Below are 15685 nucleotides of genomic sequence, written 5' to 3'. Positions count from 1 at the left end.
TCAATGAAACGAGGACCATCTCGGTTCTCCTAAGGGTGGCACAGTAGCTCAGCGCTTCACACTGTTTCCTCAGATCGACAAGGACCTGGGTTCGATTCCAACCTTGGGCGACTGTCTGTGTGGTGTTTGCACATTCTCCCTGTGTCTGTGTGAGTTTCCTCCGGATGCTCCGGTTTACCCCCACAATCCCAAGATGAGGTGGCCACACTAAAATTGCCCACATTTTTCAGGGATGCATAGATTAGCGGCATTAGTCAGGGGTAAATATAGCATAATAGTGTAGGGGAATGAGTCTGGGTGGGTTCCTCTTCGAAGGGTCAGTGTGGACTTGTTGGGCTGAAGGGCCTATTTCCACACTGTAGGGATTCTATGATTCCATGAATTGACTGCTGATTAGTGGCAAGGAGAAAGTGAGGACTGCAGATGCTGGAGATCAGAGTTGAAAATGTGTTGCTGGAAAAGCGCAGCAGGTCAGGTAGCATCCAAGGAGCAGGAGAACCGACGTTTCGGGCATGAGCCCTTCTTCAGAAATTAGGAAAGTGTGCCAAGCAGGCTAAGATAAAAGGTAGGGAGGAGGGACTTGGGGGAGGGGCGTTGGGAATGTGATAGGTGGAAGGAGGTTAAGGTGAGGGTGATAGGCCGGAGTGGGGCTGGGGGCGGAGAGGTCAGGAAGAAGATTCCAGGTTAGGAAGGTGGTGATGAGTTCGAAAATGCATGTCCTTGGTGGAGCGGGAGGGGGAGTTGAAGTGGAGGGACTCCTCCCTCACCAACACTTCAACTCCCCCTCCTACTCCACCAAGGACATGCAGGTCCTTGGACTCCTCCATCGCCAGACCATAGCAACACGATGGCTGGAGGAAGAGCGTCTCATCTTCCGCCTGGGAACCCTCCAACCACAAGGGATGAACTCAGATTTCTCCAGTTTCCTCATTTCCCCTCCCCCCACCTTGTCTCAGTCCCAACCCTCGAACTCAGCACCACCTTCCTAACCTGCAATCTTCTTCCTGACCTCTCCGCCCCCACCCCCACTCAGGCCTATCACCCTCACCTTAACCTCCTTCCACCTATCGCATTCCCAACGCCCCTCCCCCAAGTCCCTCCTCCCTGCCTTTTATCTTAACCTACTGGACACACTTTCCTCATTCCTGAAGAAGGGCTCATGCCTGAAACATCGATTTTCCTGCTGATTAGTGGCACCAGTTGTTTGAAAATAAGTGCATGGATGCACAAGGTAGGGGATAAGCCAGTTGCATGAAAATAAACTTGATGACTCAGGGACCTAAGGGGAAAAAAAAGAATTATTTAGAGTGAATATTTGAGGCTTCCAAAGGGACCACAGGGGATTAATAAACCCCAGTTATGATGATGAAATATTTTTGAAGACTTTTTTAAAAATGGCATGCAGATCCCTTTTGACTTTAAATTTGAAATATAGGACATTCAGTGGGAGATAATTATAACCAAACTTAAAACTGGGCCACGAGAGCCGAGGTAAACTCAGAAAGGCAGGACACACTGTTGAAAGTAGCTGAAATGCAGGGGAAGGAAAACACACCTGGAACATTTGTCTCCTTGTTCCAGGGGAGTAGAGACAACCTAGGTAGTTATAGACTGTGAGCCATACTTTGGTTGTCGGTAAAGTGTTGGAAAAGTGAGAAGCGATAGGATTTATAATCATCCAGAGAGGAATAACTTGATGAGGGATAGTCAGCACAGTGTTGTGAAAGGTAGGTCATGTCTCACAAACCTTATTGAGTTCTTTGAGATGGTGACCAAAAAGGTGGATGAAGGTAAAGCAGTTGATGTGGTGTACATGGATTCCAATGAGACGTTTGATAAGGTACTCCATGGTAGGCTATTGCACAAAATACAAAGGCATGGATTGAGGGCGACTTAGCGGTTTGGATCAGAAATTAGCTGGTGGAAGTAAGACAGAGAGGTTGATGGGAAATATTCATCCTGCAGTTCAGTTACTAGTGATGGGGCCACTGCTAATTGTCATTTTCATAAAAGATGAGGGGGATAGAAGGATGGGTTAGTAAATTTGCAGATGACACTAAGGTTGATGGAGTTGTGGATTGTGCTGAAGGATGTTGCAGGTTATAGAGGGACATAGATAAGTTGCAGAGCTGGGCTGAAAGCTGGCAAATGGAATTGAATGTGGAGAAGTATGAGGTGATTCACTTTGGAAGAAGCAACAGGAATAAAGAGTACTGGGCTAATAGGATTCTTGGTAGTGTAGGTGAGCAGAGAGATCTCAGTGTCCACATACATAGATCAACATTTTTACAATATATGTTAATGATATAGAAGATGGTATCAGCAATAACATTAGCAAATTTGCTGATGATACAAAGCTGGGTGGCAGGGTGAAAAGTGATGAGGATGTTAGGAGATTACAGGGTGACCTGGACAAGTTAGGTGAGTGGGCAGATGCATGGCAAATGCAATTTAATGTGGATAAATGTATGGTTATCCACTTTAGTAGCAAGAACAGGAAGGTAGACTACTACCTCAATGGAATCAATTTATGTAAAGGGGCAGTACAGAGAGATCTGGGTGTTCTTGTACACCAGTCAGTGAAGGCAAGCATGCAGGTACAGCAGGTAGTGAAGAAGGCTAATAGCATGCTGGCCTTCATAACAAGAGGAATTGAGTATAGAAGCAAAGAGGTGCTTCTGCAGCTGTACAGGGCCCTGGTGAGACCACACCTGGAGTACTGTGTGCAGTTCTGGTCTCCAAATTTGAGAAAAGACATTCTGGCTATTGAGGGAGTGCAGCGTAGGTTCACGAGGTCAATTCCTGGAATGGCAGGATTACCTTACACTGAAAGACTGAAGCGACTGGGCTTGTATACCCTTGAGTTTCGAAGATTGAGAGGGGATCTGATTGAGACATATAAGATTATGAAAGGATTGGACACTCTGGCAGTAGGAAACATATTTCCACTGATGGGTGAGTGCCGAACCAGAGGACACAGCTTAAAAATACGGGGTAGACCATTTAGGACAGAGCTCAGGAGAAACTTCTTCACCCAGAGAGTGGTGACTGTGTGGAATGCTCTGCCCCAGAGGGCAGTGGAGGCCCACTCTCTGGATTCATTTAAGAAGGAGTTGGATAGAGCTCTCAAAGATAGTGGAATCAAGGGTTATGGAGATAAGGCAGGAACAGGATACTGATTAGGAATGATCAGCCATGATTATATTGAATAGCGGTGCAGGCTCGAAGGGCTGAATGGCCTACTCCTACACCTATTGTCTATTGTCTATTGTCTATTGTCTAGATCCCTGAAAGTTGCCACCTAGGTTGATAGGATTAAGAAGGCAGACAGTGTGTTAACTTTTAGTGGTAGAGGGATTGAGTTTCGGAGCCACAAAGTCATGCTGCAGCTGTACAAAACTCTGGTGCAGCTGCACTTAGAGTATTACATACAGTTCTGGTCAGTGCATTATAAGAAGGATGTGGAATATTTGGAAAGGGTGCAGAGGAGATTTACTAGGATATTGCCTGGTATGGAGGGAAGGTCTTATGAGGAAAGGTTGAGGTTTTCGTTTGACGGGGGGGGAAGGCTGAGAGGTGACTTAATTGAGTCATATAAGATAAGAGGTCGATAGTGAGTGCCTTTTTCCTCAGATGGTGGTGGGTAGCAGAAGAGGTCATAGCTTTAAATTGAGGGGTGGTAGATATTGTTGACGTTTATTTTGTTCCACAAATTCGGACGGCACAAGTTTTCTGTACAACAGCAGTAGCTTTGTTATCGGACAGCTAGCGAGAGAATCAGAGTGTCTCTAAAGTAGTCGAGTGTCTACTTGTCGTGACTCTTCTTCACGAATCTCTGCCATACACATAAGGAAAGTATATTTTATACGAAATAGACAAAGGCATATCAGTCATATGGGCAATTGTCATTACATAGTTTAAAGTAGGTGATTATGAATTTACAAAGCTTGATGAATGTTGATATCCTGTGAAAACGTGAGAATGGATTACAAAAACGGATTATCGTATTGATCATGATTATGTGTTGATGGGAAGAGATTAAGGCAGAAGGGTTTTTCCTTCAATAAATGGGGGATTCACTTACCTATGCTAATATGGAGGGGAAGTAAGACAGTGGGAGCGGGAGACAGTTTAATGGGGTTTTGGCCAGGGCTATCAGTCTTGCCTGGACAGGGCAAATTCATCTGTCTGGGGTTACAGAGGTATCCACTCCTCTACTGAGGTGTTCTGTCTGTATTGTAAGAATGCAGGCCTTCAGTTGATATTGCAGTAAATCCTTTGGCAGGGGAATGTTTAACCCTTGACTCCCCTGAAGCAAAGTATGGAACTGGCCCCTCTGTGGCATTTTAACTTCCTATATATAGGACAGATGTCAGAGGTACTCAGCGTAGTAGGGGCGTGGCACACACTGCCTGCAACAGTAGTAGACTTGCCAACTTTACCAGCATTTAAATGGTCTATGGATGAAAATGGAATAGTGTAGGATAGATGGGCTTCCAATTGGTTCCACATGTCGGCGCAACATTGAGGGCCTGTACTGCGCTGTCATGTTATGTTGTGTTATGTTAAAAATGTGAACAACACAAACTGTTTTTGGGACAAATATCACTGTTCCTTCGTCCCAACTTACTTGCTAAGTACTTACTGAACCACATTGTGGAGCACCTCTACAATATGGACTGCAGCAATTCAGGAAGGTGAAATGTCATTTTATTCACAACTAATGATGAATTGGTAATATTTGCTGATAGCTGCAGTGAGAGAGAAGCAGTGTTAAATGTGCCACGATATGAAGAATTGGTTCCAGATAATAGTCATGCTGCAGAATTTGATGGTTGAAATAATATCGAAAGCAGACGAGAAAAGCAGCAAGAACAATTCCCGACTCGGAATGATCCTTCGGCAAGTTAAAGCTTCTAAAGGTAGAGCATCCGGTCAGGGGATGGTCAGTGGCAGATACCTCATCTGGACAGTCAGCTAAAGTAACTGGCAGGTAGGACTAGATTGGGTTGGGATACCCGGTCAGCATGGGCAAGTTGGACCAAAGGGTCTGTTTCTGTGCTGTACATTACAATGACTCTGAGCACGAAACAGACAATTTATCACAGAGGGAGGACAGTAATAAAAACAGATATGGAGATGGGCTCAATTCCATCATAAAAGAAGATCCACAGAACTCCTCACAGCGTAGCAGGGCACAGCACTAAAATACTTGAAACTCCCAGTCAAAAGACCCAACAATTTCAGAAATCCAAAGGAACAGAACATCAGGATCTGACACATCCGCGCTTTTCACATGAGTCATGAGCAGATAAGGAATGCGGTTGAGAAGGCATCGCAATAGAGGAAGCACCTAAGTCATGGGTGGAGGGGTGCTTCAGCAAGGTAAAAACAAGGACTGCAGATGCTGGAAACTAGAGTCTAGATTAGAGTGGTGCTGGAAAAGCACAGCAGGTCATGTAGAATCCCAGGAGCAGGAAAGTCGACATTTCAGGCAAAAGCCCTTCATCAGGAACGGAGGCAGGGTGCCTGCAGAGAGGAGAGATAAATGGGTGGGGGTGGGGAGAAAGTAGCAAAGAGTACAATAGGTGAATGGGGGTGGGGATGGAGGTGATAGGTCAGAGAGGACACCCATTTCAAAATTTACTTTGCATCGTTATTTCAGCAACCAAGAAAAAACTTTTAACTATTGCTTCCCCAACTCTCTATCACAGGGAGCAACTGAAGCTGGAGCTGCACCCTGGCAATAGATTGGGGTTTTGTCCCTGGCTGTGGGCACTTGATAAGTGAGGAAGGGGAGAATAAGGAATCTACCTCCGCCATCTTTATTGGAGGCAAAGTTCAGCGGTACCACCAGCAATGACCTCGGGCGCAGGCGCGGCCGCCATCTTTATTCGGGGCAAGGATTTCCCCGGACCAGGAACCTGGGCAGCGGCAGCGCGTGAGAAAGGCTTTCTGCAAATCGTGGATGTGACAAAGTTGTTTGTGAGGGGATTAAAACGTGGGCTCGCAGACTGGAAACTCCGACCAAAGCATCACATCACTGGATTTCAGCAAAATCACGGATATTATCGGCCTTTGAATGTAAGTATTCAGTTTCAGGCCATTGTATTCACTGCATAACCTCTTACCTGCAGATTCTGTCTGTTGCTCGGAAAGGAGATCTCAAACCTTTTCCTGCAGGTATTCTTCCCTTGTGTAACAGATAAAAGGCAGGGAACGGACTCAATACATTTATTCGGTGCTAATACTCAATGTTAAACACTCATTGCGCCAGTTACTTATTTCATCTGACTCATTTCACTTTATCTTAGCTTTAACTTTAATTCACTTATCACCCTAACTCTTACTTTGAGTGGATAAATTTGGCTTGAATCAAATTCAAGCAAAGTGGCCAGTGTTGGTCTCACCTCACGATTCCTTGTTTTATGAAGAGGACTTCATGGCATTGCTTTTCCAGTGTGGATCTGGAAACTTCTCCTTCTGAGGGAGTGTTTCCTTATTGTGTTGACTTGTGTGCAAATGTGCTGCTGTCAAATAGGCCTCGGGCACTCAGCCAAGGAATTGATAAAAGCCTAATCACTTATTTCCAATGAAAATGCTTATGATTTGGAAGAGCCGGTGCTGGACTGGGGTGAACAAAGTTAAAAATTACACAACACCAGAGTATAGTCCAAATAAACCTGTGGATTATAACCTGGTGTCGTGTGATTTTTAACTTTTTACAGATATTTACACTGAGCCATGAACAGTGACATTCTATGCGTCATGTCAGGTAGCAGTAGGTCCAGAGACCTTATGACCCTTACTTGATTTGGTCAACACAGGAAACAGAAGATCACAACACATCCTGCTGCAGCATAATTGAGGTCAGAGTTCAAACTAGCTTGACTGAAATTCCCAGCACGCTCTTAAACTGTCACAAGCCACTTCTGCTGCTGACCATTTGCCCAAAAAAACCTGTTATTTAAACGTTTTGTTTTCAGCCAATAGGAACTTCATTTTTTAACAAAAAATCTAAACCAAGTTAAAAATCACACAACACCAGGTTATAGTCCAACAGGTTTAATTGGAAGCACACTAGCTTTCGGAGCGACTCTCCTTCATCAGGTGATAGTGGAGGGCTCGATCGTAACACAGAATTTATAGCAAAAATTTACAGTGTGATGTAACTGAAATTATACATTGAAAAATATAATTTTCAATGTATAATTTCAGTTACATCACACTGTAAAAAATTTTTGCTATAAATGCTGTGTTAGGATTGAGCCCTCTACTATCACCTGATGAAGGAGCGTCGCTCCGAAAGCTAGTGTGCTTCCAATTAAACCTGTTGGACTATAGCCTGATGTTGTGTGATTTTTAACTTTGTACACTCCAGTCCAACACCGGCTTCTCCAAAACATATCTAAACCAATCACACAACTCCATCAAATCTCTCTCTCAAACCATTGTGTAAAATCTCCTCTGTCCCTTCTCAGGGACTCTCCCATCCTTCTCGGTGTATGGTGATCTCTGGTTTGCACAGATCCAGATGCCCTGTGTCCCAGATATCTTCTTCAGAGTTAAATCTGTCTTCAATACTTCTGATATCTTTCTAGCTATAGGCTCTCGGAGATCTTCAAGTTAAAAGTTGAAATTGTTTCACAGGTGAGTAATTCCCACCGTTCATGACAAGTTGAAGGTTTCAGTGCTCTTGCTGAGAGGTTCCTGCTTATGGAGTTGGTATGTAACACCTTTACAGTGGAACCAAATCCATGACTATTTGTCTCACCTCTGCACTCCCTGATCACCTCTCTGTCATTGTCCAACTTTCTCTGTCTAAATACTGGCTTATTTTTGCTATATTCAACCCAATGACACTAATTTGGAATTATACTTGGTGGAACCAAATGGTCCAAAGCATTTATTTGGATGAGCTATTACATTTCAGTTGCATAATATTTTTATTTTGATTCACTTTTAGTTTTTTTATGGACACAAATGCAAAAAAAGTTTTTTTTTTCAAATGAGTTCCATTAAGGGATCTTTTGATTCAAATGAGTTACGTTAAGATTATATTACTTATAGTGTGGAAACAGGCCCTTCGGCCGAACAAGTCCACACCGACCCGCCGAAGCGCAACCCATCCATTTTCCTATATTTACCCCTTTACCTAACACTATGGGCAATTTAGCAAGGCCAATTCACTTAACCTGCACATCTTTGAACTCTGGGAGGAAACCGGAGCACCTGGAGGAAACCCACGCAGACTCTGGGAGAATGTGCAAACTCCACAGTCAGTCGCCTGAGTCGGGATTTGAACCCGGGTCTCTGGCGCTGTGAGGCAGCAGTGCTAACCACTGTGCCACCGTTAAAGACCTTTTGGAGAGCCTTAGCCATAAACAGCTTATTTATTTTTCTCAGAAGTTAAAGGCTTAGAGGATTGTTTGATTTTTAAACGTCATGATTTTCTTAAAAGTCACAGCAGAGAGTTTTGTGTTTAAACATCATTAATGTGTTTTTTAAATCACAGGAGAGTTTTGTTTTAAATCAACAGAGCTGTATTTATGGAGCTTTTGGATAGGCCTGACGTGGATGGCTCGGGAGTGAGTTATTTTCAATCAAAGATTGAAAGCTGTCTGCTGGACCAGTTCAGCAGTCTTTTTTTTTATTTGACCGTCCAGCTATGTGGTTGATTTTGTTTCAGATTTGTGTGTGCAGTATTTTATTTAAGTTTTTGCATGCTTGAACTCTTTTCAGGTAAAGAAATGTAGTTTTATTTTACATAGAAGGTGCGGTTGTAAGCTGCTTCTTTTTAGTCTAAATGACATTAAGGACACATAAGAGACAGAGTTAGATGGCTCGTAGAGTTAGCGAAGTTATTTCACAGCACAGTCAGTTAGATAGATGGATGACTGTCAGGAAGATAAGAGGGTAGTTCAGAAGTCTCCTGTGGCTATTCCTCTCTCAAACACAATACTCCGTTTGGGGTACTGTTGAAAAGGGTAGTCTCTCAGAACAAAACAGAAGAGACAGTCAGATCTTGGGCACCTCAAATGAATCTTATGTTTGGCAGGTTTTGACAAAATTTAGATGAATAATTGTTATAGGGGACTCTCCCGTCAAGGGCACAGACAGGAGACTGTGTGGCAGTGAGTGTGAATCTAGGACAGTATGTTGCTTTCCTAGTGCCAGGGTTAAGGATGGCTCAAAATCTTTGAAAATATTGTTCGAAGGCAAGTGAGAAACCAGGAGTTATTTGTACACAAGGTTGGATTTTTTGTTGTACACATTGGTAGGAATGACATAGTTAAGGAAAAGATTCAAGCTTTACAGAGAGAATATAAGAGATTAAGTAGAAGATTTTAAAAAAACCTCAAAAGTAGTAATTGCTGGTTTATTTCCAATGCCCAATTCAAATGAGGGAAAGAATAAAAGATTAACGGAGATTAAATCAGTGGCTGCACAGGTAGGGTGTCATGTTCAGGGATTCAGGTTCCTAGGTCTTGGGGCAGACAAAACCTGTTCAAAAAGGATGGTGAGAAAGTTTATGACCTTAAACCCTGTCCTTAAACATTTAGACTAAAGCAGAATATTGAATTATAGAACACATTTGCTGCGCACTAGAAAATCAGTGAGGAGGGAGGCAGGCTTAAAAAAAAGGGAACCTATGTTATGCAGAAGATTAAAAATATCTGTTCTTACCAAGTGATAATCGGTTACTCTAAGGCAATTAAGAACATTTGCCTTAAACAGGACACTGAGTGATAACATTCACAGCTGTTCCTTTATGAAATTAATAACAGTGCTTGATTCAGACTTCAAAACAAAACCCGGTATCAATTAACGTCTCTCCCGAGTTATTGTCCTTCACTATTATCTGCCGAGTTCAGAACATGCAGTGCTTTTGCCAACCTTTTGTATAAATAAAGCCTGTTTGTGACAGTACAGCTTTTGTAAGCCTTTTGTATAAAGGAAGCCTGTTTGTGATAGTATAACAGCGTAGCCTGCTAGGGCTCTTGAAGAGCTGATGTCTTACTTTCCAGGGTTATTAGAACCTAGTTAGCTTGGCTTATGGGTGTCAGTGTTATGTTGTAGCAGTGATGCTATTGCTAAATAAAGGGGATGACTAAAATTAAACTAAACTGTCTGAAAGAGATTTTTTTTTCCAGAGTATGATCTCCGGAATGAAGCAACAGAATATTACAGGTCTGAGTCCGCGAGGGTTTCCCTGGGCCGTCTCAAATCTGTAATTTAAAACATCAACCTTTTACAGTGTTTGCATTTCATAATCAGCAGCGGCTATGCAAAATCATCAAATTGCAATTCATTTCAAAACATTCAATCTGTAGCAAGTAAGCACAAAGAGTTAATTTTCTACTGGCTTTGGCAATCTCAGCTCTAAAATGGTCTCTCTCTTTCTCTCGCTGTCTCTCAGAAAGAAGACTGCAAACTATTAGAGTGAAGGGTTGGAGGGATCCTAAGTAGCAGAGTACATAGAAAGACAGGTGAGGATGGTCTTGAATATGAAAAGAAGACAATAATCAGAGAAGATAGCCAAGAGCTAGTCAGAGAATGAAGTAACTGAAGAATTAAACTGCATTCATTTCAATGCAAGCGGTCTTACAGGTGAGGCTGATGAACTCGGCATGTTTGGGATCATGGGATTGGGATATCATAGGTATTACAAAAACTTGGCTGAGGGATGGATGGGACTGGCAGCTCGGTGTTCCGGGTTTCAGATTCTATAGGAAGGGTAGAAAGAGAGGCAAAACAGAAGGGAAAGTGGCATTTTTTATTAAGGAAAGCATCACAGTTGCAACTAGAGAAGATATTTCTGAAAAATTGTCCAGTGAAAATGGATGCGTTGAAATTAGATACAAATAACTGAATGATCATTGTGACAATGAAGGCCAATCAACCTGATGGGATTGTACTAAAGACCTTCCAATAGTCAGAGGGAAATTTGAGGAACATAGAACAAGCTTTGTTGTGCTGGCCTTTTATCCTCCTCTTAAGATCAGACTAATCTACATACCCTTCATTGTACTATCTTCCATGTACCTATCCAAGAGTCACTCAAATGTCCCTAATGTATCTGACTCTACTACCACAGCTGGCAGTGCATTCCATGCACCCACCACTCTCTGCATAAAGAAAATACATAGAGATCAGCTGAATGTTCCAGGATACAAATGCTACAGGAAGGATAGAAAGGGAGGGGGAGTGGCATTTTTGATAAGGGATAGCATTACAGCTGTGCTAAGGGAGGATATTCCCGGAAATACATCCAGGGAAGTTATTTGGGTGGAACTGAGAAATAAGAAAGGGATGATCGCCTTATTGGGATTGTATTATAAACCCCGCAATAGTCAGAGGGAAATTGAGAAACAAACTTGTAAGGAGATCTCAGCTATCTGTAAGAATAATAGGGTAGTTATGGTAGAGGATTTTAACTTTCCAAACATCGACAGGGACTGCCATAGTGTTAAAGGTTTGACGAGTTGGACTCTTCGGTCCTGAGTGCCCTCGCCGGCACTGGTCAGTTATCTCCTTCAGTGAAACAATCAGGCACTGTTAAAGCATTAATCATAAGAGATTTATTGGGATCCGTGGAGACAGTTTACACTATGCATACAAAGACAACGATCTGCTCCATAGCATTGCAAAGGCTCTCCAGAGTCAACTTCACGCCGGCCAGTCGCTCTCCAAAGTGAACGAAGACTTACCCTATATTCTCTAAAACTGCAAGTTCATCCACTCGCGTGATTCTAATTTACGCAATCACAAGATTTACAACGGTTTGTTGGTCTTTGAAATGTCCAGTCCGATAACATTATTTCATTGACACACGAAATGCTGCAACCCTGGGTGTGCTGGAGTTTTTAACATTCTGCGGTCGTGGTATCTTATCACGTTAAAACAGGACTTGGGACATTTCAGACGCTGTCAACCGTCGTTTCAGTTATCTCTTTCCAAGTGCTAACTGTCAGCAGTTATCTTTTAACTGTAAGCAAATTTCGGTATTACACATAGCAGATACTACTTTACAACTTTAGCACGAACATGTCAAGAACTTATAGGAGCCATTTTGTCTAATATCCAAAATGCTCCGGGACAAAGTCCATTTTTACTCAACTTCCACAGGTTTAGATGGAGAGGAATTTGTTAAGTGTGTACAAGACAATTTTCTGATTCAGTATGTGGATGTACCTACTAGAGAAGGTGCAAAACTTGACCAACTCTTGGGAAATAAGGCAGGGCAGGTGACTGAGGTGTCAGTGGGAGAGCTCTTTGGGGCCAGCGACCATAATTCTATTTGTTTTAAAATAGTGATGGAAAAGGACAGACCAGATCTAAAAGTTGAAGTTCTAAACTGGAGAAAGGCCAATTTTGACGGTATTAGGCAACAACTTTCAAAAGCTGATTGGAGGCAGATGTTCGCAGGTAAAGGGACGGCTGGAAAATGGGAAGCCTTCAGAAATGAGATAACAAGAATCCAGAGTAAGTATATTCCTGTCAGGGTGAAAGGGAAGGCTGGTAGCTATAGGGAATGCTGGATGACTAAAGAAATTGAGGGTTTGGTTAAGAAAAAGAAGGAAGCATATGTCAGGTATAGACAGGACCGATCGAGTGAATCCTTAGGCAAGTATAAAGAAAGTAGGAGTATACTTAACAGGGAAATCAGGAGGGCAAAACGGGGACATGACATAGCTTTGGCAGATAGAATTAAGGAGAATCCAAAGGGGTTTTACAAATATATTAAGGACAAAAGGGTAACTAGGGAGAGAATAGGGCCCCTCAAAGATCAGCAAGGTGGCCTTTGTGTGGAGCCACAGAAAATGGGGGAGATACTAAAAGAATATTTTGCATCCGAATTTACTGTGGAAAAGGATATATAAGATATAGACTGTAGGGAAATAGATGGTGACATCTTGCAAAATGTCCAGATTAGAGGAGGAAGTGCTGGATGTCTTGAAACGGTTAAAGGTGGATAAATTCCCAGGACCTGATCAGGTGTACCCAAGAACTGTGGGAAGCTAGAGAAGTGATTTCTGGGCCTCTTGCTGAGATATTTGTATCATCATAGTCACACATGAGGTGCCGGAAGACTGGAGGTTGGCAAACGTGGTGCCACTGTTTAACAAGGGCGGTAAAGACAAGCCAGGGAACTATAGACCAGTGAGCCTGACGTCGGTGGTGGGCAAGTTGTTGGAGGGAATCCTGAGGGACAGGATGTACATGTACTTGGAAAGGTAAGGACTGATTAGGGATAGTCAACTTGGCTTTGTGCGTGGGAAACCATGTCTCACAAACTTGATTGAGTTTTTTGAAGAAGTAACAAAGAAGATTGATGAGGGTAGAGCAGTAGATGTGATCTATGTGGACTTCAGTAAGGCATTCGACAAGGTTCCCCATGGGAGACTGATTAGCAAGGTTAGATCTCATGGAATACATGGAGAACTAGCCATTTGGATACAGAACTGGCTCAAAGGTAGAAGACAAGATGGTGGTGGAGGATTGTTTTTCAGACTGGAGGCCTGTGACCAGTGGAGTGCCACAAGGATCGGTGTTGGGCCCTCTACGCTTTGTCATTTACATAAATGATTTGGATGCGAGCATAAGAGGTATAGTTAGTAAGTTTGCAGATGACACCAAAACTGGACGTGTAGTGGACAGCGAAGAGGATTACCTCAGATTACAACAGGATCTGGACCAGATGGGCCAATGGGCTGAGAAGTGGCAGATGGAGTTTAATTCAGATAAATGCAAGGTGCTGCATTTTGGGAAAGCTAATCTTAGCAGGATTTATACACTTAATGGTAAGGTCCTAGGGAGTGTTGCTGAACAAAGAGACCTTGGAGTGCAGGTTCATAGCTCCTTGAAAGTAGAGTTGCAGGTAGATAGGATAGTGAGGAAGGCGTTTGGTATGCTTTCCATTATTGGTCAGAGTATTGAGTACAGGAGTTGGGAGGTCGTGTTGCAGCTGTACAGGACATTGGTTAGGCCACTGTTGGAATATTGTGTGCAATTCTGGTCTCCTTCCTATCGGAAAGATGTTGTGAAACTTGAAAGGGTTCAGAAAAGATTTACAAGGATGTTGCCAAGGTTGGAGGATCTGAGCTACAGGCAGAGACAGAATAGGCTGGGGCTGTTTTCTCTGGAGCATCAGAGGCTGAGGGGTGACCTTATTGAGGTTCACAAAATTATGAGGGGCATGGATAGGATAAATAGACAAAGTCTTTTCCCTGAGGTCGAAGTATCCAGAACTAAAAGGCATATGTTTAGGGTGAGAGGGGAAAGAAATAAAAGAGACCTAAGGGGCAACTTTTTCACACAGAGGGTGGTATGTGTATGGAATGAGCTGCCAGAGGAAGTGGTGGAAGCGGGTACAATTGCAACATTTAGGAGGCATTTGGATGGGTATATGAATAGGAAGGATTTGGAGGGATATGGGCCGGGTGCTGGCAGGTGGGACTAGATTGGGTTAGGATATCTGGTCGGCATGGACGCTTTGGACCGAAGGGTCTGTTTCCATGCTGTACATCTCTATGACTCTATCTCAGAAATGAGGGCGGCATGATGCCTCAGTGGTTAGCACTGCTGCCTGTCAGTGCCAGGAACCCTCCTCCGATTCCAGCCTCAGGCAACTCTGTGTGGAGTTTGAACGTACCCCCCATGTCTGCGTGGGTTTCCTCCGGGTGCTCCGGTTTCCTCCCACAGTCTAAAGGTGTGCAGGTTAGGTTAAATTGGCCGCGCTAAATTGCCCCTACTATTATAGATGAGCCAGGGGGAATCCCTAATGGACTTGACCTGCAAGCCTCTCTTGGTTTGACCCGGAGATCGTTCTCTTTGGTCTTCTGGAATAAAAAACTCTGACGGACAGTTTAGTTTAATTTTAGTCTTTCCCTTAATTTAGCAATAGCATTACTGTTACAACATAATACTGACACATATAAGTCAGACTAGCTGAGGTTCAAAAACCCCAGGAGAGTAGGGTACCAGCTCTTCCTTTAAGAGCTCTCACAGGCTGCCCCTTCTTCTGTCACAAACAGGCTTCCTTTGTCCAGAATTTTAGAAATACACTGCATGTTCTCAATTAGACAGACAACAGTGGAGAGGCAATAATTTGTAAGGAAGAGAAGTTAATTGACAGGTCTGTGTGCGCTTAACTGAATACTCCTCCAGGCCCTTAGCCATCCATTAGATGGGAAGAACAGATCCAGCCAAGTCAAGCATCTGTTGGCGAGATAAGTCCCTATCATAACGAGGTACCAGTCTAAGCTACATGGGAGAGGTCGTAAGGTCACTTTGCACAGTTCGCATGTCAGATACCATTGTTTTACAAAATGGCTTCTTAGCGAGGAGGGCAAACTTTGATCATAAAATGGCTTCCTGACAGATTGTGTCAGAAACTCTTCAATGTTCGGTTTAGAATAATTTTAAGCTCGGAGCAGACTCCTGCTTTTTATCTTCCGAACAGAATCATTCTGTGCCTCTCGCTGAAACATTATCATAACGTTATATTTTAAATTACTCATTAGTCTCAAACTCAACATGCTTTCTTTTCAGGGTTGTGATTCAAATTCAAATAAGCCATAAGATCTGACAAGTTAGAATTGACAGTGGGGCAGTCATGACCTGTAAGAACAGCAAGTAAGTTAAAGCTTCATCTGCGAAAGTCTATAGCCTTAAAATGAGT

The 15685-nt window shown here is 43.1% G+C and overlaps 1 protein-coding gene across 3 annotated transcripts in view; it reads left to right on the top strand.

Moving 5' to 3' along the window:
• Nucleotides 1-15685, top strand: part of LOC122543622 (uncharacterized) — a 76126-nt gene that overhangs the window by 52166 nt on the left and 8275 nt on the right. The window contains exon 1 of one of the 3 annotated variants that reach the window (XM_087974253.1): nt 5890-6084. The exons of 1 other annotated variant lie outside the window; for it this stretch is intronic. The gene's annotated coding sequence lies outside the window, so the exon portion shown is untranslated. Of the gene's footprint in view, nt 1-5889; nt 6085-8486; nt 10491-15685 lie in introns of those variants that run through there. One more of the 3 variants, XM_087974255.1, reaches the window with a different exon arrangement.

This window comes from Chiloscyllium plagiosum, unplaced genomic scaffold (genome assembly GCF_037043375.1).
Source record: "Chiloscyllium plagiosum isolate Xiang-an unplaced genomic scaffold, Cpla_swu_hap1 HiC_scaffold_27, whole genome shotgun sequence".
Classification (NCBI taxonomy): Eukaryota; Metazoa; Chordata; class Chondrichthyes; order Orectolobiformes; family Hemiscylliidae; genus Chiloscyllium; species Chiloscyllium plagiosum.
This window is presented reverse-complemented; position numbering and strand designations above follow the sequence as displayed.